The 26,487-nt window shown below is 36.2% G+C and overlaps 1 protein-coding gene across 4 annotated transcripts in view; it reads right to left on the bottom strand.

The window, feature by feature from the left end:
- Nucleotides 1-26,487, bottom strand: part of PCDH9 (protocadherin 9) — a 710,780-nt gene that overhangs the window by 176,777 nt on the left and 507,516 nt on the right. The window contains exon 1 of one of the 4 annotated variants that reach the window (XR_012635475.1): nt 14,649-14,762. The exons of the other annotated variants lie outside the window; for them this stretch is intronic. The gene's annotated coding sequence lies outside the window, so the exon portion shown is untranslated. Of the gene's footprint in view, nt 1-14,648; nt 14,763-26,487 lie in introns of those variants that run through there. 4 annotated transcript variants of the gene reach the window in all.

Genomic DNA, 26,487 nt, shown 5'->3' with positions numbered 1-26,487 from the left:
TAGGAACTGTGAGACCACAGCATGCTCAGTGACTTTTTTAGAGGTAATAGTAGTGAAGTCCTGGTAGGTATCTACTGAACATATGTGCTTTTTCAATTTGGCTAAATTTGCTTCAATTGTCACAGGATAGCAAAAGAAACATCCATGACACAAATGCCACTCCTCTGCCAAATTTCAAGGTCACTTACAATTTATCTTTGAAAGCAACACATTTTTCTCCAGCCTAGCTCCGGGAAACAGCTGAACCATTTTGGTGGATTTTTTTCTAGTTGTCGTCCTGAGATGACTAGCCAGCATGGAAAATTTTAGCTTGAATAGTTAGAGAACCTGCCAAACCTCATATGTTTAGTGTGAGACACACATTTTCACTTATTTCCTGGGTGTTCCCATAGCAGTTACCTTCATTTCACATAGCTACAGGGCAGTACTGAGGTCTTGCCTGAAATTCAAGACACATTCAGCAGGATAGAGCTGACCGGCTGATGAGTTTTTTTATTGAAGGAGAAAAAAAAAAAAAAAAAAAATAAAAAGCTTAAAATCGAAAACTTTTCAGTTAGTTCTTTAAAAATATGGCATTAAAAAAATTGCAGTGACTCTTGGAAACTGAATTTGGATGCGTGCATTTCTCTTCATTGGTTAGACTTCTCGGGGGGGCTACAAGCCTAGTTACATCAGGGGAGATAAAATCATGAGAGAGAAAAAGGGAAACCGAAATCTCTGACCTACAGTTTCTTCAGCTACGTGAAATAAAGCACATATAGACTCCAAAGGTTCGGATTAAAGATTTTAGTTCAGCATTGGAACTTCAAGTCTTTTTAAAAGTAGAAAACAGGGGACACTTGCCCAAGAGTTATAATGTTTAATACAGAGAAATATTCAAAAACAAAAAGCAAAAAGCTCCTGGGCACTGGAGGATCTGAGGTAACAGGATTTGATCAGATAAAGAGGAAGGCAATTATTTACATAACAAAACAAAAAAAAAATCCACAGAAGAAAAATAATCTTTCTTTCACGATATCTCAGAAGCAATCAGACATCAAAACATTACTTTCATGCAGCCATGTTTTATTGTCTCCTTAGGCTTAATCAACATTCAGAGATGAGCTGGAGATACTCACAAATTAAAACTTAACTCCTGCTATCTATGTTTCCTTAAGTCTTCTTCAAAAAGTTTAACTTTGTTGATCTAATGTACTTGCTTATGTAAAGCAAACACAGTTTCTTTTCAATATAGAAAAACAACAGTGACACATGTCACAGATATGATAGATGATAAAGGTAGCTTTACAGTTGTTGCAGAAAAGGTTTGGAAAGTTTGCAGCAATCAGTACTACAAGGTGAATCGATAGGCACATTCCGTGGACATTATACTATGTGTGTTTGTACGTGTGCATGGCGTGCTATAAAGAAGAATCTATTTTACTCTTGCCTCTTTCTAACAACTACTTTTTCAAAACACCTCTGATTTTAGTTGTCTTGGATTGCCAAAACCAAATTTCTGTTGTCATTTCAGAGCACCTGAATGTCACTGTCTGCACCTGAAACTTGAGAAGATAGGAGAAGATAGGAAAGACAGGAGTAACCTAGTTTGATGAATTCATATACCTCATGGGTTGGAGGAAAAAAATTGGTTAGACAGAGGAAGGACACTCAAAAGAAGAAAGTAAATGAATTTGCTCAGAGCTTTGTTCTGACATGTCCAGCACCTGAGTTAGAGCCTGAGTATGTATATACACGTCTGAAACAAGGAAACAACACAGGGAGTCAATGGCAATAGATTAGTGTCAGTTAAAGACTATTTGTGGTGTGGTGGAAATGTTTTTATTTCTAATTTCTGCTGAAAACCTCAAGATGTTCAGAAAAATTAAAATTTGAATGCTGTACAGAATAGTCCTTTTCTATCCCCAAATACTTCAATTAAAATTTTCTGTGAACTAGTGTTTCTTCTTAATTATACTGAAGATGGACATCTACAAAATTGCGTAGGTTTACATGATCAAAGCACAGATATGTCATATCTAATCCTAAACATATTTTTATATGTACATGTTTCAAACATTTTTCTGGCAAAATATCTTGCCACAAAGGAAATGCAAATGAGTGCAGCAAACATACTAGCTTCTTAAATACTACTTTGCAGAGAAAATGCATGATTGGGAATAAGATGAAGGAACTAAAAAAATCTGTCTCTTTTCAGAAATGGGTATGTGTCCTAAACTGTACCAAGTGTCATTTCAGTATAATTTCTTGAGTATTATCTCTTTTTTAAATTTGACATACATTTTTTTCTCTGTTCTCGGTAATAACCCCAAAAAAGATGTTGCCCGTTTTATGCAGTGAAAAGGTTTCAGGCTGTTTTCCTGCACTGTAATCCAAAAGAGTTTATGCTGCATGGAAAGTATTAAACATGCTTTCTGAAATACCTTACTAATCACTTTTTCTTTTGAAGTATTTGTATAATCAGTGTGGAAACTCTGATTCCGAAAACAGGTTTTTGTTTTCTTCTCACTGACCTTCAGTACCTCCACAGTGTCTCTAAAGGAAACTGATTTTAACTTCACGTTTGTTTTCTAAATACTTATTACTATGCCAGTAGTTTTCTTTAAACCTCACAAAGGATAACATTAAATCACTATGGAAGAAAACATACTGGTACATAATGAACCAAATATTCAACCTCTGAACCTCTTGCAACCCAGTTCTTGGTGTAATCCTGATACAAGACTAGGCAGTGATAAGGCAGTGCGTTTGATGATAAAGTACTGAATCTGACACACCGAAGATAAATGAGAATTACTGATAGAAAGCTGTTCTACTTTTTGCTGTACTGTATGGGAAGGTGGGTTCATTTCCATCTCCCTGTCAGGTACCTGAAAACAACAGGCCTTATCCCTCCTTAATCTCAATGGGTTACCTTCATAAGCTCTTTAAAAGTTATATATGGAAGCTGGAGTAAGCCGATTAGCAATGGTTGCTTGCAATCGGACATCAGCAAAGTACATAATAATACTGCAACATTACTAAGAATACAGAATGAGGATGGTACCAGTGGGAAGATACAGCAATGTTACTTAAGACAGAGAAGGGTCACATAAAACTCAGAAAGTAGCCATGTACATTTTCAAATATCACGTCTTCCATCCTGACACAGCCATTTAAAGTTTCCTGACTTTGAAGAGGGTACCTTTGCTGACACAACTCAAACTACAAAGGCTTCACTGTAGATCACTTTCTAGGTAGACATACTTTCTCAAATTTTGACTTTCTGAAGTTCTAAGCCAATGATTGATTGCACTTGTTTATGTCTATTTGGTATATTTTCTCGAAATACCATCTCTATGCTTAAAACTCCCCAAAGTACATTTTGTATCTTTTACTGGATTAATGCAGCTTTTAAAAATTCACACTAGCATTTTGTACTGGACCATTCCCTCACTAGTATTTGTACTGTGACAATAGTTCAGTTATGATATATATCTTCTCTATCTAATGTGACAGTAAAAACAATGTTGAGCAAACTGTGATGCCTAATATCCCCTTTTGAGCAGATTTTAGCCTGCCTTGCATCCTTTGAAATAGTATCTGTGTCATGTTTGCCCATTTGTCAGTCCTGAATAACACTGAAAATTGAGAGCATAGAAAAAAAGAGGGAGTTGATTAAAAGTTAAAATAAGGCACAATAGCATATACGTTAGCTAAAGTTCTGTATGATTCTCCTCTGAGATTACACAACCTTTTGATTTAATTTTTCCTGACAGTTCAGTATAATATCATAACAGACAGAATGTCCTTGGTTATCACTTTTGCTTCTCTCACTGCTTGTCCTTGTCTAGTGCAGATGCTTTGTCTGGACCACACTTCTTAGACAAAGCAAATAAACCAGAAAGATTTTTACCCACAGTTTTATGTGAAAATAATATGAAGGGTCTCTCTATGATTTTTGTTGCGATACTAAGTAGTGAATTACTTTCCTTTCTTTAACATACAGCATTGTGGAAGGGGAACTAAGACATATGGTACCTGCCAAAAGTTTAATGAGCATACATGTCAACTTTCATGGCGAGACTTACCCCTATTTACATCAGAAATCCTCAAGGTTATGTTCAGATATGTGCATAGCCCAAGCTCCTTCTGAGCATGTTAGCATGTTTCTGTAATTGGGTTGACCAAGCCACAACCACAGCCAAGCACAGAATATTCCAGACTATACAGTTCCTAAGTATTGTGGGAATGCTTTGGGACTTTACTACAGCTGTGCTATAGAAAACAATATGGTAAGAAATAATGGGTGTCCAAGTTGGTGAAGTAAAGCCCTCTCTTCACCCTGTAATATAGATACAACCAGAGATACTGGCATAGTCACTTAGAGATACAAAGGTATCTAACCTTAGGGCAGTTGATGATGGGAAACTGATGACAATTAAATGCTAACACACAGATCCTGAAAGAGGTTTTAATGACATATCCACAGTAACACATGATATCTGGGGTGGATTAGGTCATACAACATATTTATACAACTGAAACTAATTCCTAGTGCTGAAATTAGAACATTGGTTCCTCTTCCTTAACATATTCCTGTACACCTGGATATGAGGAAATTATAAAAATATTTGTTAAACTATTTCTCTCTTGAATTCTACTTTCTGAAGGAGAAACTGTGCTAGATTTAGGGCTGCGCACTTGCACGCTGTAATCGTAATGTAATTTTGGTTGTATTTAACTCACACAATTTAGTCCATGTACAATGTTAAATATTTTCCAGGAACATCATGAAAAGGATAAAAAATTATAAACACATTTTAAGTGTTACAAGTATGAGGCAATCACCCTATCCTTAAAACAGTGATATCTTTATATTTCAACTTGCAACAAAGATACTAAAAAAGGGTACATTTTTAATAAGAAAGATTCTTATCTTTTCATCCATAAATCTCTAATGTTTTGTTAATAAAATAATTTTACCCCTGGGAAAACAAGACAATGACAAGTAGCATCTCTTTTCCCATAACTACTAGTAAAGATGAGAAAAAAAAAAAAAACAACAAACGTTTGATGTGACCCAATATCTAGTCACCCTGTTTCCTTTGAATTCTTTGAATGTCCATATTAGAGAGGTGGCAGTGCAATATAGGAAACAGGGTAGATGAACCATTCTGCTTAAACAGAAAGCGACTACAATCTTTATAAGAATATTCAATTATTCTTTTGCAGTTATTGTTCCACAATTTACTAAAACTATTTCTCGGTTTCCAAGCATATTCTGATTTCTCAGTCTGGAAGTTGCACTTCTCCCTGTTAAGGCTCAGTATCCTACTCTTCATGGTTCACATGCCTCATTACTTGCCATTTCTTCATCGTAATTATTGTAGAGGTTTTAAAGGGACAAGTAATCTAGCTTTGAAAAGAGCTAGGAATGGATGGGAAATAGTTGCTCTTCCCTTTTTGTGCATTTAAGCTGTACAAGAAATGTTGAAAGAATGAGAAATTGATTGGCTGCAGTTTAAGCCACCAGTAGAAATCTCTCAAGAATACACATTAAAGGTGTTTTTAAGTAAGCTGATATCCAAACCCCTCTGAGATTGCTGATTTTTAAACCGATCCCTTTACTGTTTTTATCCCATTAACTAATGCTTCTACCAGTTACTTAGCCATACTGAAAATCTAAGAATAAATAGTTTCATTTATTTTATTTAAAGCAATGATAAGTACTACAGGTCATGCAACTAAGACCTGTCGAAGCTCTGACTGCACATTTGTTTCTGTAGCACTGAAGGTTTAGTGGATATTTTTGTGAGTGACTCAAAGACTCACTTAATCTCTATCTATGTACAATTTGCATATCCAAAGAACAGGCTAGTTACATTCCCTTTCCAACCCAATTCTGTACACTCACATTAACTCTTGTGAATGTGGATATGCAGAAAAAAGTCTATATAACAGGTGATGGATGACTGCTTCCTGGAGAAGCAAATCCCTTTCTTAGCTCTCAGTACCAAAGGATAGCTTTGCATTGCTTACAAATATCGCCTCGTGCCTTTCTGATCTGTATTTCAGCACTGCGAGATAGTCACCCATCCATATATTCAGCATGGCCAGCTGTCTTTCATTTCAACCACAGCAATAGAATTAGTCCTGTTTCTTTTAAATTATGGTAAAAACCAGTTAATTAACTATATCACAGACATTAAACATACCAATACAGGCACTGACTGACCTGCCACCATTACCAACAAAGTATTTCAGTTCAAGTATCCAACTACTGGCCTTTGGATGAAGAATCACTGTGGTGTTAATTTATCTCACCATTTGCATTTATCTAAAATGTGATAAATAATGAAAGCAAAATGGATTGAAGCTGTTAAAATGATGTTCTTGAAAAGTGCTCAGACTAAACATTAAGCACTTGTTCCCAGGCATCCTGATGGTTTTGTTCTTATTTTGATTTTTAAAGGCAAAACATAACCAGATGCATGGTTGATTTGTATTATAAAATTAGGTGTAACAGAAAGTCTACTGGATTCAACTAGAATTAAAATCCCAAACAAACATACACCCAGCCAGACACCCAGTTCACTAGCCCACTTTTCTGGTAGCTGTATTTGGGAACAAAAGTGAACAGGAATAAGATAACACATTTTTAACGAGATATTTGATTGAATGACCCAGTCCGCTAACCTTACTCCTGGCAGTAAAAGAGGGATATAAACACTTCTCTTCTCCAATTCTTTTTTTTTTTTTTAACTGTTTAAAAGAAAAAAAATTACTATATATTTTTTATAGCCACTCACACAAGGGGGTTGCAGTAGCATTTGAGGTTTCTGGTGTTTCTTGAATACAAATGAAGGAAACAAAGGACTTTCATTTTCTTTTGGAATACTGTACATATACATTAATAAATTTTCAAGCAGTGAAATAGAACATCCCAAAAGATAAACTGTATGAACTCCTCTGATGTAAGGATGTAGTGGTCTTTATCTTGACATATATATTGGCCATGTGCGAGAGGGTATAATGTAGAGTAACCATAGCAACAATACAATATATTGAGTAAATCAGCTTGAAAACTGTTGAGTGTATTAGATATTCAGGACATAGAGGTTTTGTTTTTTTTACCGTGTTGTTGAATCAGGCCCATACTAGTCCTTTATATTAACCTGCTCTATTATATATAAAAAGTCCTTAAACCTTCCCAAATTAAGCAAGAGTCACTTCAGGCTCTAAAAATGATTGCACACTTAAATACAGTTAGAAGAACACTTTGTTTGTAGAACGCTTTGAAGATAAATCCTAAACAGAGCTTTTAATCTACAGAAACAGTGAAGTACAGGCCTGTACATATTTGCATCAGAGAAAATTTGGAGCAGTATATTGCTATTGATTTTGAGGAAGACACTATGTTGATAGTAGATGGTTAATATATTGTTCTAAAAAGCAAATAACAAAACCCAATATTTAGAAAAAAAACCAGCTCTGAGATCTAAATCTAAAATTGTTTTCTATTTATTTTCCTTCAAACTATGACTTACACATTTTTTACAGCTGAAAATCTGTGCTGTTCATTAAAATATTTGAAAATAAAACTAGAGAACTTAATCTGATTCCTGGGATTTGATCACATGGGATTAGGTTCCTGAATGTGTCTGTAAAAATGAAGCAAATAACTATGTCTTCATGAGACTGTATCCATTATTATTTTTGTTGATTTTTTTAGTTCTTCATGTATTTTGTAGAAGATAAATGCTCACTAAACTAACTACATCAGGTGAGGCTCCTAAGTCTTCCCATCAAATCCAAAGTAAATCACTTTGAGCTCTCAGCAGTTTAGCTCCTTCACAAGGAAAAACTGCAGTCAGTTTCAGTCTTATTGCAGTTGTCGTATTTTACCCTCTCAAATTTAATTGTGATGAAGTCAAATCCTCCTGTATCCCTTAGTAAACATAGTTGGGGGAAAATAACTGGTTTTATGTGTCTTTCCTTCACCTCTGCACTACATTTAGCTGTAGGCAACACTGTGGTACAGCAATAGCCACATCACTGTTGCAGAGATGGCAGCACACATCGGTACTCATGGACTCTAGGGTGCGTCTGTGAATGTACCAAGGAAATCTGTTTTCAGAGTTATTGAAATGCACCACAAATTTTTAAAATGGCTTTTTTGTAAGGAGTGACAAAAGATATAGTCATTAACACTCAGCATCATTTTTCTTTCTTTTGTGGTTGAATAAGAGATGCTCAGAAAATTTTTTTCTGTTCTTTCCCATGGTGCCTTCTCTCCCTATGATTTCCATAGGCCAGCTGTTTCAAATCATGTTTTTTTACTAAACCATGCCTATAATAAAAATCTTCAAATAAAAGATGGACCAGGTATGTCAAAAACCTCTAACTAAATTCAGGTTGCCCCTTAGGAAGCCTTCATAACCCGTTAGCTGCTATAAGGTATACATGATGACTGAGAAAGCAACCTCTGACCCACTGGCTTTTTCATGCTCTAACTAGTAAGTAGGAAACAACAGGGGTTGAGGGGAGCTCTATGAAACAGTGCTCGTCAGAGCGTGACAAATTGGAAAATGGGCTCTTCTGTATTCTGTAATGACAAGAATATTTAATAGGCTATGTAGGGGGTACATTAAAAAAGATGTTAGCTAGCCTGAAAGTACACTCCTGGGGTGAAGTCCTAGTCCCACAGAAGTCAATTGCAAAAAGTTCCATCAGATTGAACGGGGCCATCATTTCACTCCTACTGTACACCCAAGTGAAAATGTCTAATTTTACAATAGATAGGAATTCCAACGTATCCTTTTTGATTCTACACAAAACACTGAAAATACCTGTTTAGGTAAAATGGCATAGGCCACCATTACAGCTCCTGAGGCTTAAAATAAACCAATTTAATTTTGTCTTCCTACTTCACCACTCTCAAAATGAGTCTGCCTTTAGGTGCTCAGTGGTGAATTATGTCAGCTGTACTTTTTTAGCCAACAATTCAACAGGGTGTAGAGGACCATAAAGTAGATTATTGAAAAATGGCTTGCAAGAGTGCAAAATAAAATTTATCTAAGTAGGCTTTTTCCCCCTTTTGGCTCGTAACTCCAATATTAGTAATTTTGCTCCTACTGACATTTACAAGAATTGTGACTGCAGAAAGACTGAAAAAACTACAGTAAAAAAGTAATCCAAGGGCTGGGGCATAAACCTAGGATCTGTGTTAATGTCCTTTCTCTTCCAGTAATATCTTGGCAAAGTCACTTTGGACTCAATTTCTAAAGGTGTTAGGCTTCAAAAAATACAGACAGGCACCAGATTAGATTTTCAAAAAACATTTAAGGTATCCTACCCTTTTTTAACTTCTATGCTGACTTTACAGAATAGGGAAAAAGGTACAGATTTCCGAGATGGCCATAATAGAATTTGCATATGTTAAATGTTCATCATAAAGATATCGAACACTGAAGTATTTATGTACGCATCATTCACAAACATCTAAACAGTCACAAGAAAAGAAAGACATTGACAATTAGGTCCGTAATTATGTTATCTTTCCTTAAAATGTGCACTATCTCTTTACTCAATCTTATTTATATAAACAGACATACTGGGTAGTAAAGTAATAAAGTGTGAATAAAGGTAGCAGACTTGGCCCAAAAATGATTGTGTTTTCACATGTAACATTAACTACCATTTGGATTAGACTAATATAGAACTTACCACTTGGAAATGTTGTACAGGGAAGGGAGAAATGGAAGAAACCTTAGTGTAATTATTATTCTTAGAATTCTAAGTGAATCAGTATGCTTTACATGTCTGTTTTCTTTAATCTACTAGTGTAAAAATCCTTTTTTGCAAAACGCTGAAGAGTTCATTTCATTAATCCTTTAGGAAGAGTTTCTGTCAGACGCTTTAACTAATGGCTCTTAGCCCCCGGATGAGTTTGAAAGAAAAATATTACTTGGATCAATAATTAAACACCTCAGTTTTGGGGTTACTTTTTAGAAAGGAATTACATTATTATTCTTGTCAACCTTGCTTGGCATTGACTAGTGACTTTAGAAATCTTGTTATAAGACAAATTTTTTATTTGCCATTGGCCATTTCCTTTAAGCTTAAATGTCCTAAACATTCTGCTTTGGAGAACATACCTTCAAAGTGCTCTTTAATCACTACTATATTCACTGCTGTCAGTAACCAGCCGCTTCCATGAATGTTTAATACTGGGATGACTGATTTTTACTAAAGTTTGTATTAACCATGGGTAAGTAAACAATTACAGTCCAGAAAATCTATGAATAAAAGCCATAAAGCACACATTGAAATGGCCTAAATTTCTCTTTTTCAGTATGACAAAAGCTCATATATTAATTCTGCTCTGCAAATGAGTCCATCAATTATGGATCCTGAACACTGTTATTAGTACTTTAAGATAGATTTTAATGTTCTTACTCATATTGGGTAGCACTTCACTGTGAAGTAGTCTCTTTATTGATTTTAATAGGACTATTTATTAAGTTGTTTTCAATATGAGTCAAGACTTAACTATTAAGTATCTTTCATATTAGTAATTTAAGGGGGGAACATTAACACTAGCATTTTAGGTTTAATCAGGAGTGCATTTTTGAAGGGAATCTCTTGAACTTCCCATTTACTGCTCTTTGGCTCAAAGCACAGAGAATTCTTGGAGCATACAAGCAGAATTTTTCCTGGATTATATTAGGACAAAAAAGACACTCTAGTTGCCACCATTAATAGTAAAAGGTACTCAGTCCACAGGATGAAAACTGAGCTGCTCTCAAAAGTACACATATACATCCCAAAACATGTTTGGTGAGGACAGAAAGTCCTCAACACCACCTCTTTCATTCTATACATCTGCTCCTACTGAGTCATGCCACTTACTACTGTAGATATATTTCTAATGCACTCTACCCATTAACAGGTATTTAATCTAAAAGATGAAAATAAAACCAGTCCAGAATAAAAACTCTGAAATGTACACAACATGAACACTGTACCCTTTGCCAATTTATTTGCACTGGTTCATACTACTTCTTAGTTAGAAAATAAAAATAGGGTCCTAAATTGCCCATATACTTAGTGGAGATAGGAGGCATCTAGAGGGGTGATTCAGAACTGGCAAGTCAGTGACATAAAAGGGAGAGTATTAATACTCTTCTGTGACTACTTTATTCCTTCCTCTTTGACAGATGTGTGGCTAATTTTATGTCTTAAGAATAACAGTGCAAAATAACGTAGAAAAACTGCTAAGAAAGGACCTCAGATTAGACTGTTCCAAGATGCTCTGGCATAATATGTTCCTAGTAGAGAGCTGAACACCAATTTGTCAACAGGAGCTGTAAAACCATAAGTATCTCCCAATTATCATTTCATGACTTATAAACACTTTATCTCTCATTATCATTTTAAGAGATTGCTACTCTATTTATATCTACTTATCTCTCTATGCCCAGCCACTGAGCTCCTGCTTACTGCTAGGTTTCATTCTCTCACTTAATGTTTATCTCCATCAACAGCTGATTCAGCTGTTGGTCTAACTGATGGGGTGGAAAGCTTAAGTGGTAAGGGAGGGAGAGCAGAAAGGGAAACAAGATGAAAAAGTCAGGAAAAAGTAAGCCTGATTTGCTTCTGACAGAAAGAAGCAGTGCTTTTCAAGTGTTCCTGTTCTTACTTAAAACACAGTTCCTATCCCTATCATTCATTCTTGGTCTGTTTATTATATCACAGTATACTGCAAAAATCAGTAACATTGCTATATTTTTATTCTGGTTTATGTTCAGGTCTTGAGGCTTTTCTTGTGTTTGTATGCTTATTTGGGTTTTTTTCACCACCTGCTGCAACAAAACAAGACAGAGTTAAATCACTGCAGGAGGAAATTGAATATAAATACTATTTCACAGCTATGTTTTATGCAGATATATGGACAAAGAAATAAAGTTTGATGAACAAGAGCCTCTGTCACAAAGAAAATCTTCCTGGTTTCACACAATTATCTAAAACCAAGGAGTTCATTTTATCCCTGCTATAATACTCCATTAAAATAAATCAGAGTTTTCTATAGTTGGGCTATGCTAAAGCTGTCCTCAGTGGCACTTCATATAAAAGTATTATTTATACTTTGTTATTAAGAAAAAAAAAAAAATATTCATTTAAGATTCCTATAAAAATATGTGGGGTTGGAGTGGCAAGGAATGGATGTATGAAAAAATAATTGAGATTTCAGAAATAAAGGAAAGTTTACATTGTTAAGATTGTTAGACACATCTTCTTCCTAAAAACCTCATTACTACAAATACAGCAAGCAGCTGCTTTGACCTTGATTTTATAAATATAAGAATGTAATTTAGTATTTAGACAATTCATTGTGAGGAAAGACATACAATATCAGCAGAATAGTAATATGTCAACCAGCATTTTCCTCCTGAAGAAAGGAGAAAAATCTAACTCTTTGTTAAAAAAAAAAAAAAAAAAAAAAAAGAAGTAAGAAAATTACATTAACAAAGGGTAATGGAATAGTCCAGATTTCAGATTCAGTCACTGTGACACGTGCATTTTAGACAGCTATAGCAATTCTGACTATTTTTTATGGCTGGTTCTCAGAATGCAGTCAAGGACAGGAAATAGGCTATGGCTAAGCATTTGTCCCAAGTCTACACCCTAATTTACCAACCGAACATATTTTTAAATCTTTAATTCCAGACTAGAGATTTCATCTCTTGATACTCACTAGGTTTCCCAGGAATAAAGGAAAACCTCCTGAGTTCCAATACATCAAGTAGACAGAATGGCAGGTTACAGACAGCAGCAGTTGGAAATCTGCTTGTAGCTATCTAAGCTTGTAATTGCTGCTTCACAGCTGAGTCCAGAGCCTCAGTGTATGAGTATTCCTACTTCATTTCATACTTTGGAGGTAGCAGCTAAAAGAACAGTTTCCCATCTGAGCCTGATGTCCATCTGCACTTCCTAAGTAATACACTCACCCACCTAGGTCAGATGCAGGTCTCAGGTGTGAACCAGCACTGTTAACTGATCATGAATACTGTACTAGTGCTGCTTCTCTCCAAGATGGAGAGAATCGCGTTGACTCTTGGAGGACACTTGGTCGGCTGGTTCCTGCTGAGTGAAAGAAAACTAGAAAACTTTCACAATGGAAGCGGTAGTTTCTGTTGCAACATCCCCACTGTAAGAATCCCCACCCTAACTTGTCCTTTGCCCTGTCCAGTAACTGTCATTTGGACACAGCAGATACATCAGTAGTCTGGCCTAACTAACCTTAAAGATTTAAGACCAGGACACTTAACAGCACATAACTTTAATCATACAACTTAAATTAGGTTCCTAAACAAGTCAGACTGTATCACTTATCATTCTCAAACCTAATTACAGCTTCTGAGGTTGGTTCTGAGAAGAGAGTGGTGTAAGAGCTGGTATAAAATGGAAAAGAATATGCACACTCATCAGTCCTTTATTTTTAAGCAATTGGTTGAATATTTTGATGATGCTCGAACTGCTGAACAAGCTGATCAGTTCAGTGCCAGCCCATCTCTCACTATAAGGAAGACAATTATTTTGCAATTCTGAAAGGTCAGGTAATTTAAATTAAATACAAATAATTTGCAGGACATGATACACAGCAAATAAAATGTACCAGGAATCAATATACCACAGAGTTGTTTCTGATTCAAATAAATCAATTGGGCTATCAGATAAGGCCTGCCTTTGCATGCTTTTCTCAAACAAAATAAAGCTTAAAGTAGGTGTAAATCATCTTGCTTAGTGTAATTTCTTATTGTCATATTTTCAACTGTAATGTGAAATAAAGTGTGAAGCTAGCTGGTCAACTGCCAGGAGCCCACCTCTCAGTAAATGACCAATGCTTTTATTACAAGTGAGATGAAACAAAAATGGACTGCTCTTAAAAACTCTGGTCCTTCTGCATCAAATCACAGTGCCCCTGGAGACAGAATGCACTATGCCTTCCTCTGTAACATTTTAAGGTTACCAATTACTCTTTTGCTAGATATACACACACTATAAGGATAAAACCTGTAACAGATAGGAACAGTTATTTTAATTAGAATAAATGAGTGGTTTAAGCCTGGATATCTTTGATCATTGTCATGTTAACAAACTGAATAACAATGAAGTCTTCAAACAGCAGGCTCTGCTGGGATTTCTGTAGCATATAATGTCCAACTACAGCTAAAACCCGCTAAGCCAATGCTTTTGTTTCTTTATGCAGTTTCATCATAAAGGTAAATGTTATCCAGTACAGTTATACATTAAACACTATCAATGACTGTTAAGTCTTTTATAGAAAATTGTCACTGTCAAAGGCTAATCTTCTTTTCTTTTTATCATTATTTTTCTGCCTGACAAAAGGCACAGATAGGGTTTATATGGATACAAGCAATGGCTGCTCACACTCATTAGACTTATCCTAGTTGTCTAGGTAAGAGACAAAGGTACACTTAAATAAAAGCTTTCCATCCTAATGACACATGAGTAGACAATGCAAATGTTCTACTCATGCTTTTCATTAATTTAGCTCACTTCTGTGTGCTTACTTTCCTATCTACCTTCAAAGAAAGAGAATAGGAAAAGACAGAGGCAAACAGTTATATAAACTCACATACATTTTAATGTTCCACCACTGCTAGCACTTTATTGTGTCTTGAAGATGCTGGTATTTTCATAGCAGACATTTCAGATCACAAGATGAACTGTTTGTTCTTTCAGTCCCCAAGTACAGCTCATCTCTGTGTGTTCTATTTGGTTTAGAAGAAGCAAAAACATGTGACAGCAGGACTTCTTATCAAATAAGGCCAGTAGTTTAAAGAAGCTTTAATAGCTTTAAAAAGCTAAAATAAGAAAGCCTATCATCCTTCAAAACCCCTATAGGTTTTACAAAGTGCTGGAAACAGAGTGACTTGCAGTGAGCAGGTGCTAGGCATCTGACAGATAGTTCACAAAACATAATAAAACTTTCTAGCTAATAACGAAAAAAAAAATTCTCCTAGATCATTATACAGAATGGTTAAAGCATACCACAATTTGACCTTGCAGACAGAGTCATCCAGAACTGTAAAATCGCACAGTGACCTCCTTGACACTGCTTCAGCATCATCATCACCACTTTATCATTCGCACAAGCTCACTGGGATTGATGCACTGCTTCAGAAACAGCCATGCATTGTCACCACTCTGCACGACAACCACTGACCACCTTGCTGTCAACCTCCATACAACACAATGCACCATATGTCCTTAAATGCCCCCAAACCTGGGAAGAGTAGTGACAGAGGAATCTGTGGCCATACTCCTCTCACTGTGGCCAGTTCCTCTCACTGTGAACACAGAACAGTATCTTACTTTAAACACAAAAAGAAGAGGAAGGGTTTTCTTTTCCTCCCTTACTTCCCGTGCTGTCGGTGTTGGCCTACTGACTCAAGTCCTGCTGTGGTCCTGCAGACACAATTTGTAAATCCAACATGATTCCTGTTCTATTTACCAGTAGTTTACTGGATAATTTAGCATTTTTACTACTGAAGTTTACAGATGACACAAAGATTGATGGAGTAATAAATACTAAGGAAACGTTACTTTTACAGAATGATATGGATCACTGAGCTCAAAGGCCTCATTGAACAAAATGCATTTTAATAGAGCAAATAAAAGCTAATGCACCTGGGAATTAACAATTCAAGCTGTACTTAAAAATTAGGAGCCTTAGAAAGCAGTGGCTTAGAAAAGAATTGTCAAGGCCCTGAGGGCACTCACAGGACTCACAGTCCCTGCCCAGACCCTCTAGACTCCCCCCACCCTGCCCATGGCCAGGACTCCCTTTCAGCCCCCCAAGTCTGTCAGCCCCTGCCCCAGTGACGCCACAGCCGGGCTGATCTCCAGATCCCCATAGCCCTGCCCTGCCTAGACATGGGCCCCACTGAGCCGGGTCCACGCTTGGGCTCACGGCCTGGTCTGGCCCTGGCCCATACCCATAGAGGTGCCCAATGCCCGGGGCTGGAGCTGCCCCAGTCCCCCAGCTGCCCTGCTCCTGGCTAGGCGATGGGCTGGTTCCTGACCCTGCCCTGACAGACCCCATGAGGACCCCCCACTGCTCCTGGCCCCAGAGGGACCCCAGCTTGCTCGGTACCTCAACAAGTATTTGGGAATCAATATAAATAATTGCTCTCAGTGCTGTAAGCAGAGGAAATATTTCAAACTTTGCAGACTTGACACTGTTTGAGATGATAAAAATTCAACCAGCCATGTACACTTCAGTAAATATAAAGAAAACACAGGAGCCAGCTCAGAGGTCATCTGTGCGAAAAGTGAATGTGCGACTTAGTCATTGTTTGCAAGTACTTGTGCATCCAGAGTGAGAGGTCTGACAGAGGCAAGTTTTAGTCTTCCAGACTGAAAAACAATATCAAACGGCTTGAACCTGAATTTAGGAAAATTCGACCTTGAAACAATACTTGATTTTTCCAGCTCTGTGGTTGAGTAATGACAGAACCATGGTAAGGACTTGCACCAGGTCCCACATGCGCTGTAACCATAACTTACCACTACCATTTAAAGATTACTCACCTTTTGGGAGGGTATCTTCCAGTCCAGATGGAGGCAAATAATTATATGGTATGAATTAAGGAATTCTCCTAGAGTAACAGTGTATCACTGTATAGCTGAACGCTTTGACTTGCCTCATACATGTTAGGTGTTTGCACATGTAATCAGCAATTTATCCACAGTGACTGAAAGGACGGGGACTGAAAGTCACTCAAAACAGTAAACACTCCAAAACAATGATATGGGGTACTTTGAACATCTTTTTCTTCCAGTATAGATATATATGTGCAGATTTTTTGGTCTGTTCTGTTTTAGCTTCATAATGCTTAGTTCTGTTTAATTCTGTGCTGACGCTATGCTTATTCAATACTTCTGTAACGAGCTGAGACGTAGCTTCATGTTTCTGATAAATTTGGCTTCTCCCTCCTTTCTGGATTTAAATTTTCTATGACCATTAATATCATGACTTGGGAAAATAAGAAAACAGAGAAAAAGCATGAAGTTGCTGGATTCACAGGTTCAAATTGTGCAAATGCTACACCTTTCCTATATCTGAAGATATAGAAAAATCTGAAACTACAGGAAAAAATGAAAATGAGCTCACACAGAATGTAAACCTCACTTCACTGAGCATATTATAAAGACTCATAATGGAAATCACATTGGTATTGTGATTGAACTGTATGTTGCAATTGCTGTATTTTGCTAAGCATAACTTACATTTGTATTGTGCTTTCAGAATATTTCGTATCGCTCCACTAATCAGAAATCCTGTTTAACATCAATTGTCTTCAAACAGGTAAATCTGATATTAAACTTTACACCATCCATGTATGGAATATCTAAAATAACTTTATCAGAGAGCATTGGACTCTGACACTTTATAATAAGTAATAAATTCAAGTCTCTTTAGTAACCACGTGCAGCTCTTGATACAGAGGCTAAGCCAATTCTAATGCTGGTACAAATCAGAGTGGTTTCAGTTGTGAGTGGAATTATGCTAATTTACACTAGCTGAATATCTGATATGTGAAGTCTATAAAATACGGAAGACTATGCACATGCTTATATGATTTACTGAACTATGATGATAACAAAATTAACTATTGTTAAAGTGCCTTATCTCCATCAGACTTGGAAGGAAAAAATAAAATCTTATGTAAAAAGTATGTTTGCCTGATTTTAGACATGCAGACAAAGGAAATCTTATAGTTCCTTTCGAGGCTGAGCTGAAGAGAAACAGCTGAATGGCAAATCACATAAGCAGGAGGATGCAGGACAAGGTTAATAGCTGCAGAAACTTATATATAACTTTCCCATCATCAAAGAGATCATAATACACCAGAAGGAAAAAACCCTCTCTAACATCTATCTGGATATACATAACACAAAAATGTTGGGGTGATTAAGGTTCCATCTCTAATTTCGGTGGTGGCTTTTGAGCTGTGTGACATAGTTTTATTCTGTTCCCCATGGCAATTTTTTTCTCTTCGGCAGTCATGGATTTAGTAAACCTAATTAGATTATCATGTTGCCATAGCTGAATAGGTGCTTAGCAATGGTCACTTGCAAGTCCTTTTTTTTTTTTTTTTTTTTTTTCCTGGTAACTGAAGGTAGAAGATACTTCTTTAGAAAAGATTTGTCACTTACAAGATAACCTCTTTTTGCTAGTTCTCTGGCACTTTTTTTCATGGAGACAGCATCCCTTCAAAAGGTGGAACTTACTGCAGGAAAGGACAACTTTATCACAGTTTCTTTAAATGTATGTTACCCTGGAAAGGCTGCAGTCTAGTTAAACTAAGTTCATGATACTTATCTGTCTCTGAAGCAGTGAAGGGGAGAAGCATTCTGTGAGTTTAGAAACTTCACTGGCAGCGTGAGAGTCTATGAAAATCTGACAGGGAATATTCTTCGTCACAGACATCTACAACTCTAAGAGATACACATTTTTCCCTCCTAAAACTAAGCAGAATCAAAGGACAGAATAAATATATGAAAGAATAGAAAATCTGATGATCAATCTCTTCCTGCTCAGAGCAGGAGAAAACAAGAAGATTGGCAACAAAATTTCTAAATCCCCTAACATTATTAAAAAACATCTGGTAGATTAGCATGGCACATTTGATATAGCTATGCCAGTTTTGCCAACTTAGTCATTTCAGCAAGAAATTGAATTTGACCTGAACCATGTATCAAACTGTCACTTCCATTCACCCAAATTAAATGCAACTTACGCTGTCTGAACAATGAGATCAGCAAGTTAGTTATTAGGTATTTCTTACACCACACTTGAAGTTCTCTCAGGAACTCTTGATGATAGTCTTATACACTGAGGACACAACTAAAAGTTTATGTACTACTGACAATCATCAAGGAAAAAAAAAAAGGGCGGGGGGGGGGGGAGGAAAAGCTCTGAAAACTTGAACTACTTTTGTTTCTATGTAAGAGCAATTAACACATATCCCCAACGGACCTACTGAAAGAAGGAAAGAAACTGAGGATTCCCTTTGGAGAGAATAGTAACTGTAGGAGGCATTAAATATGCAAGCAGCCATTAGGCATGATTAAAGATTAATTCTGTGTCATAGACAGGACCTCGGGTCATTACAGGTCATGACTTTCATCTTAATTATTTGGCTTACTGTTTTTATTTAATTAGCTTGGCTTAATGAGTCTTTGGTTATAGATGTCTGGCACACTGGATTACTGTACACCATTTATTAAGTAAAAAGCTCAGCTATTTAACTTCTTAGCAGATAACATCCACAATTTCATCAATAAGATTCTGGATAAAACCAGAGTGGAATCTAAGTAAGAACATAATGTTACAATCTTATTTACCTCTTCAAAATCAGCATTAGAGGTTCTACTGAAATTGGTGGGACACGTGAGCTCATAATTTGATGGTAGTATTTCGATGCTGCCTATATTAGTGATATTGGTAAAATTCTCTGTAAGTCAACACTGATAGCTCTTGCTAGGCATTGTGTATCTGGCAACATCAGAGTATTTCAAGACTGAATACAATGTATTCAGTCAGAACATGAAAGTACTGACCATGTTAAAATTAATTTAAATCATGATTTTTATTTAAACTGCAGCAAATATTTCCATAATAGTAATATGTCAAAACCTTCACATACTTTTCAAATAGAAAACATTTTTTTATGCATTTTTTTTAATTTTAGTATTTGGATTCTGCTTTAAAGGTCTATCTTTTCTTCCCTTTAAAGCCATAAAAACTAATAGCTCATTTAATTCTCCTACTTCTACTTAAACTTTGCCTAACAGTCAAATAAATCATAAGTATGACTGAATCTCAATGCAATGTGGTTTACTCTCCTGTTTCAATTAGAAGGATAATTAATTAAATAAATAATAATTAAATAGACCACCTGAAAGAAGGAAAGGACTGGGGGGGGGGGGGGGGGGGGAAGGCTTGTGATGTAAACATAGCTAGGGGAACAGAAGATTCTCTTTTTTCCTCTCAGATCCTCTGTCTTCCATGCTAGAATGAAAAGAAAATTACCCTGTCCTTGAAAGACTTGAAAAAATAATCAGAACTTCTGAAAAAACATAAGTGAAGGGGGGGTGTGTGTATGTCCCTTTCTCAGTGCCCCAAAGAATTGATAGACTCTCTCAAAGCAAAAACTAGTAAAACCAGGATAGATACTTTCCTGTGAATTAAGAGTGCTTTTAAGGCATAGCAGATACTAGGGTAGAGAACTGAGGTCATTGTGGTGCAGAATAAAATGAAGACTGCTAAGGCTTAAATCAGACTTCATGAAGTCCACAGAATTAACATTAGAATAAATTTGCAGTATATCTGCTGTACAAATTAGCCAGATATACTGGCTACTACGTAGCCTGGTACATAGCAGTTTAGAATCTTTAAGGACATTAGGAATCCCAGTTCATCTAACAGATTCAGGATTTGCTGAAGGATGAGGCTAAGGGACATAAAGAAGAGGGAGATGACAGGCCTAAGGTCATGTAACTAACATTTTTAAAAATAATTGAATAAATAATAGTTCAGTAACTTCTTTGTTACTTTCAGGCCTAGAAAGTTATTTTCAGAGATAGCAAGGATGCTTGTATGAGCACTTTGGATAGGACAGATATTTTGCTTGTGAAAAGAAAACTTTCTTTATATTGAAATATTTGGAGGTTGATCAGAAGAACAAAAGGTCCGAGAAAAAATAAGGGAATGCATTTCCTGGTATCTGGCCTGCTAAGAGAATGGAAGACTCTATCCATCAACTTTTGGCATAGATTTGTTTCAGTATTGGTACTGCAACAATAGGACAGATGTTCTTGGCTATTGATCCCTGTAATCATGTTATTAAAAAACTTATATCCAGAAAGAAAGTTAATGATTTAATGGACTCTTAACAGTTAATGATTTAATGGACTCTTTTATCCATTGAGCCCCAAACGCAGCCAAGTCAGCTGCAAGTTCTTAACTGTGCATGAAGGATGAAGCCATTCTCTTGTTATGAAGCTAGTGTCTGTCTCTTCAGCACTCACTGATGGCTGAGCAACAGGCAGATTAGCTCCTAATTGTTTACACTGATAGTGACCAGAAGGTTTACAACAGAATAAATCTGAAAATTAAAATCCAGAGGACACCAAATTCAATGGCAGCTATTAACAGTGCAATTAGAGTGGTTGATTAGAAATGTTTATGAAAGTTTTGCAGTCTCTGAGTTTGTGCCAGACCCTGAAAAAAAAAAAAAAAAAAAAAAAAAGGCCTGGAACAATCTGAACTATAAAGCTGCCAAGACAATATCTTCTGAAAATGCAGCAATTGCACAGAGGTCTATCCGATATATCGGATAGATGAACTATTTAGGGATGACAAATTCTACCAGCTGAACAATGTGACCTTGGGGACTGACTTGAACAAAACTACTAAGACTAGGAAAAGAGTTCAAACAAGCTAATTTTTTATGCAATGGCAAATACTTGTGACACATATAACTAAGTGAATTTGGGACCAGGAATTAGCTTTGTACTTAATGTTGCCACAAACAGCGCCTCTGACTTAGTACCAGCTCTTCTCACTGCAGAAGGAAACAAATACAATTCAAAGCTGAAAGTGTCATGCTTTAGTTATTAAGTATTTAACTGAAAACGAGGTCAAGTGAAATGACAGTTGAATCTCCCATAATGTTTCTCTGCCTGAGCTTATACTGATAAGTTCTGTATATCTATCATCTACATCGTTTCCTCTATCCCCTATTTCCCTTCATCAATAACTTCCTTGGCTTCCTTCCCATCTCTTTTTCACTTCTGAATTTCTGAAATAAGGATTGTGCCTCAGTACAAGAAACCTGCATTTATTTTGGTATTAATAGAGCTTTACTACAAACACATGGCGCACCGAGCACAAAGAGAGAAACGATTCTTTGGAATAGATCCAAGATATATTTAGTTCAATATCCCAGCTCTGACAGAGGAAGGTATAAGAAACCTACAACAGACTGTTCTAGGGTTATTCAATCTAAAAGACAGAGAATACTTTAACCTCAAGATTGAAATATTAATTTTAAAACAATGGTTTATGATTTGTTACAAGAAATTAAATGTGTTGTCAACAAATTTATTTCATTTTTAAAAAACCTCCTCAATATTTAATCTAAACTACATCCCATTTTAATAAATTCTATAATCCATTTACATGTGCATGAAAAACAATAGTAAACCTATAAGCATTTCTGGATTGCACAACATTTAATTTCAGTTTACTGTCCTCTTTTTGTTGTGTTCAGAGACGGGTAAAATTTGCCATGTGAAAATATGTAATTTATAACATATATCAGAAAAACATGTACTCATTTTCTTTTGAAGTAGTTTCAGTTTGTTTCAACAGAAGTTTTCCACACTCTTCATGACTGCATTACCTATAGTTGAACACATTTTTGGTCTATGATTTCCAGAACAATATTACATAGCATTCTAGAAGAGGTATTTAAAGCCTTATGATATCTTTTCTATTCTTTACTATCCCTTTTCTTATACATGCTAAAAGTTTGCCTTCTTTTCTTTTACTACATCTCTATGTTAAGATGAATTGCTCCTTAAATTCTAACTCATTGCATATTATACATGTACATTTTTTAAAAGTTAGTATATCCAAATTAAAATTTATAAATTATATGATTGAATTCAACTATAAGCTGTTTTTCCTACAATTTGAATGTATAGTATTGTTTCATTTAACATTTGTTTCAGCTCCCTTAGAGATCTAAAAAACCTCCATGATTTCTCTGATCCCAAACAAACATCTCTTTGATGTTAAATGTCATCTACAAATATATCTACCTCATTACTCTCTTTTCAGAGTATTTTATTCAGTATTTTCAGGCTATTAATACAAATATTTAAAACAAAGTAAAATACAAAATACAGAACCTGAACTCAGCACCATTGTTGAAGTTTTCCCATGAGAAAAAAACAGGACATATTTTTTGCTTTGGATCCTGTTTTATCCAGTATTTGAGCTGTGACAATATTTCACTTCACTATGTGTAATTATGTGCTTCTTTTAATAACCTGTCAGAATTGCTGCGCTATAAAGATATTAGTAACATTTAAAAATGAACCAAATTTATTAATAATGGGTTATTGCTGGGTCATCAGAATATTTGTTCAGTTATAACCCCATATTAACAAAGAAATTCAGTACTGAATGTCTTTCAAATAATTGTTAATGCTCTGTTCTTCTCAAAATAATAACCATTACTTTTTTAGCTTTCACCATGTGAGAAACATAGAAAACCATGTAGAACCAAAACTATAAAAATACACAAATGGCCATAACAAGTCTCATTAGTAAAAATGTATATTTCAAGGATAACGCCACAAGCATGATACTGGAAATGGTCTCTATTTTAAGTAGTAAAAGACAGGAAAAAAGTCAGTGGTTGTTAGGTGGTGCATTTAGTTATTTATTCAATACTCAGTTCCCTGTGTGTTGTATTGGTAGATTATCTTGGATACCTTGCTGGACACAAACAATAGAAAGAGTCAATTTTCCAAGTCAAGGAAGAGAGTATGTTAAAGCTTAGAGTAAGCCTTTTATATTCAGCAGCTAATTTAATGAAGTGCTATAAACAATTTATATGACTGAGTTTCCAGGGAAAAAAAAAAGTTTCCTCCTTTCTACTTTCTCATTTTGCATAATTCTTCTCCTAAGGGAATAGCATGAGGGAATAGGGAAATCAATTGTACATCAAATTGTAGAAACACTGACACACATTCCTCTAGATCACTAAAGTTGTCAGGTAGTAAGTGAAAAGTGTACATAATTTGTCCTTCTAAATTTGTCAAAATATTATATGACAATTCATTAACTCACAACAATTCTAATCATATCTGGCACTAAAATTTTGTATCTGTCTTGCTAATAGAACATCACCAAGCTAAATTTCTAGAGGGATAAAAATAGTGCAACATAAGTAAAAATCTAGTTTCACTGAGGAGAAAAATCTGCTTAGCTTTGTCATTATTTTATTTTTCTCAGTGATTATTTGAGGTTAATTAAGGAAACAAAGTCCCACAAAAGATGGAGTCAACATTAGAGACAGAAAAAAGGATGATATGAAATAGAAAAAGTAATGGAGTGATACTAACTGAACAAGGAATTAGTTTCTTGGAGAAAATGTATTCCACATAACTGCATAATCTGTGACACTTCAGAAATACAGTTTTGTTTAGTAATGAATAAGCTGAATTCACTGTACTGCTACTGCTCTCAATAGCAAGTGGTTATAGACACCCAATTTAACATTATTTAGGGTTTTTTTCAGCTCTTTACTAATTATTTGTAATACTTTATTCTCCATTTAAGACTGACTCTTCACTTTATATAGTGAAAATACAGAATCTATTTTAGAATTTGGTATTGACTATCATTGCTATATGCATCAAAAATACAGATCTGAGAGGACTTCAGCAATCTTCCCCCTATTCATATAAAACTATGCTTCCTTATTTTCTTTTTCTGAAGCAACAGTATTTTATACAGATCCAATTCTCATACATTTTACAGATTAAAAAATAAATCTGATAACATTTGCAGAGTGGTCTGTTTCTGCTATTTCTATGCTTTAGAATTCTTCACTAGTCAAACACATTCAAATGAAAAAAAATTGTCTTTGGATTTTAAATGGGGAAAGTCCATAGCACTTGTGCTTTGATTGGAAAGAAAGAAAAAACCTGAAAAAAAAACCAAATGAACAACAAGAAATACTTATATGTTTCAGTCTGGTTTTGGATTTGCATTATCCATGAGGAATGAAACTTTCTTTGTGTTTCATATATGAAACTAGTATTGCCTGGACTTGTTTTATTCATGAGTACCAGATGACGATCAAAGAAAGAAATTAGAGATGGTAGCTCACAGGAGGAATATGTGAGAGCAAGGTATATAGTGAAAAGCTATTGCCTATTGATGAGAAAAGCAGCCATATTCCTCACACTCTGAAACCTGTAATTTGTGTTTACATTCATCCTCTGATTTTATATATATAACCTAGAGCTCACAAAGGCAGACCTTATCCATGACACTGGGTGGAATTCACCTGAGGATATTAATCCTAGAATCATAGAATGGGTTGGGTTGAAAGAGACCTTAAAGATCATGTAGTTCCAACCCACTTCCATGGGCAGGGACACCCTCCACTAAACCAGGCTGCTCAAAGCCCCATCCAACCTGGCCTTGGACACTTCCAGGGAGGGGGCAGCCACAGCTTCTCTGGGCAACCTGTTCTAGTGCCTCACCACCCTCACAGTGACGAGTTTCTTGCTTATATCTACTCTAAATCTGTCCTCTTTCAGTTTAAAACCATTAACTCTTTTCCTATCACTACATGCCCTTGTAAAAAGTTGCCCTGCACCTTTCCTGTAGGCCCCCTTTAAGTACTGTAAGGCCACTATAAGGTCTCCCTGGTGCCTTCTCTTCTCTATGCTGAACAACTCCAACTCTCAGTCTGTCCTCATAAGGGAGGTGCTCCAGCCCTCTGATAATTTTTGTGGCTCTCCTCTGGACCCACTCCAACAGGTCCAGGTCCTTCTTATATTGGGACCCCCAGAGCTAGACACAGTACTCCAGGTAGGGTCTCACAAGAGTGGAGTAGGAGAATTACCTTTCTTGACCTGCTGGACACAATTCTCTTAATGCAGCCCAGGATACAGCTGGCTTTTTGGACTACAAGGGCACATTGCCAACATATTCAGTTTTTCACCCACCAACACCCCCAAGTCCTTCTCCACAGAGCTGCTCTCCATCCACTCATAGTCCAGCTTGTATTTGTGCTTGGGATTTCCCCGACCCATGTGCAGGACCTTGCACTTGGTCTTGTTGAACTTCATGAGGTTTGCACGGGATTATCTGTCAAGCCTGTCAAGGTCCCTCTGGATGGGAGCTTGCTGATATGACTGACTGCAAGGCTGAGGAATTGAGTAACAGAAATCTCATTAAGTTCAGCAAAGAGAAATACAGAACTATGTACACAGGACAGAATAAACTCGTTCACTAATACAGGCTGGAAAGCAGCTGTCTGAGTACCAGACCGTCTGAAAATGATCTGGGTGTTACAGTGAACAGAAAGTGAAGTAGGACCGAACTGTGTGTTCTCATTGCTAGTGAGGCAAATCACATATAGGGCTATGTAAGACAAACTGTAGTCAGGAGATAAACTATCTTCTTCAACTCAATTCCAGTGAGGCTGCGCTTGGAATATGGATCCTGGTTTTGTGACTCACTTCAAGAGAGATGTTGGAAAACAGGGAATTATTCAGTGGAAGACAACCAAGGTAGTGAGAGGTACCTGACTGCCAGAGGAAACAAAGGAAGTCTCAGTTGAAGAGCAGGCTAAGAGGAGGATAAGCTTTCAACCACTT

This window comes from Athene noctua, chromosome 1 (genome assembly GCF_965140245.1).
Source record: "Athene noctua chromosome 1, bAthNoc1.hap1.1, whole genome shotgun sequence".
In the NCBI taxonomy this organism is placed as follows: domain Eukaryota; kingdom Metazoa; phylum Chordata; class Aves; order Strigiformes; family Strigidae; genus Athene; species Athene noctua.
The sequence above is the reverse complement of the archived record's forward strand: the minus strand, read 5'-3'. Positions and strand labels throughout refer to the sequence as shown.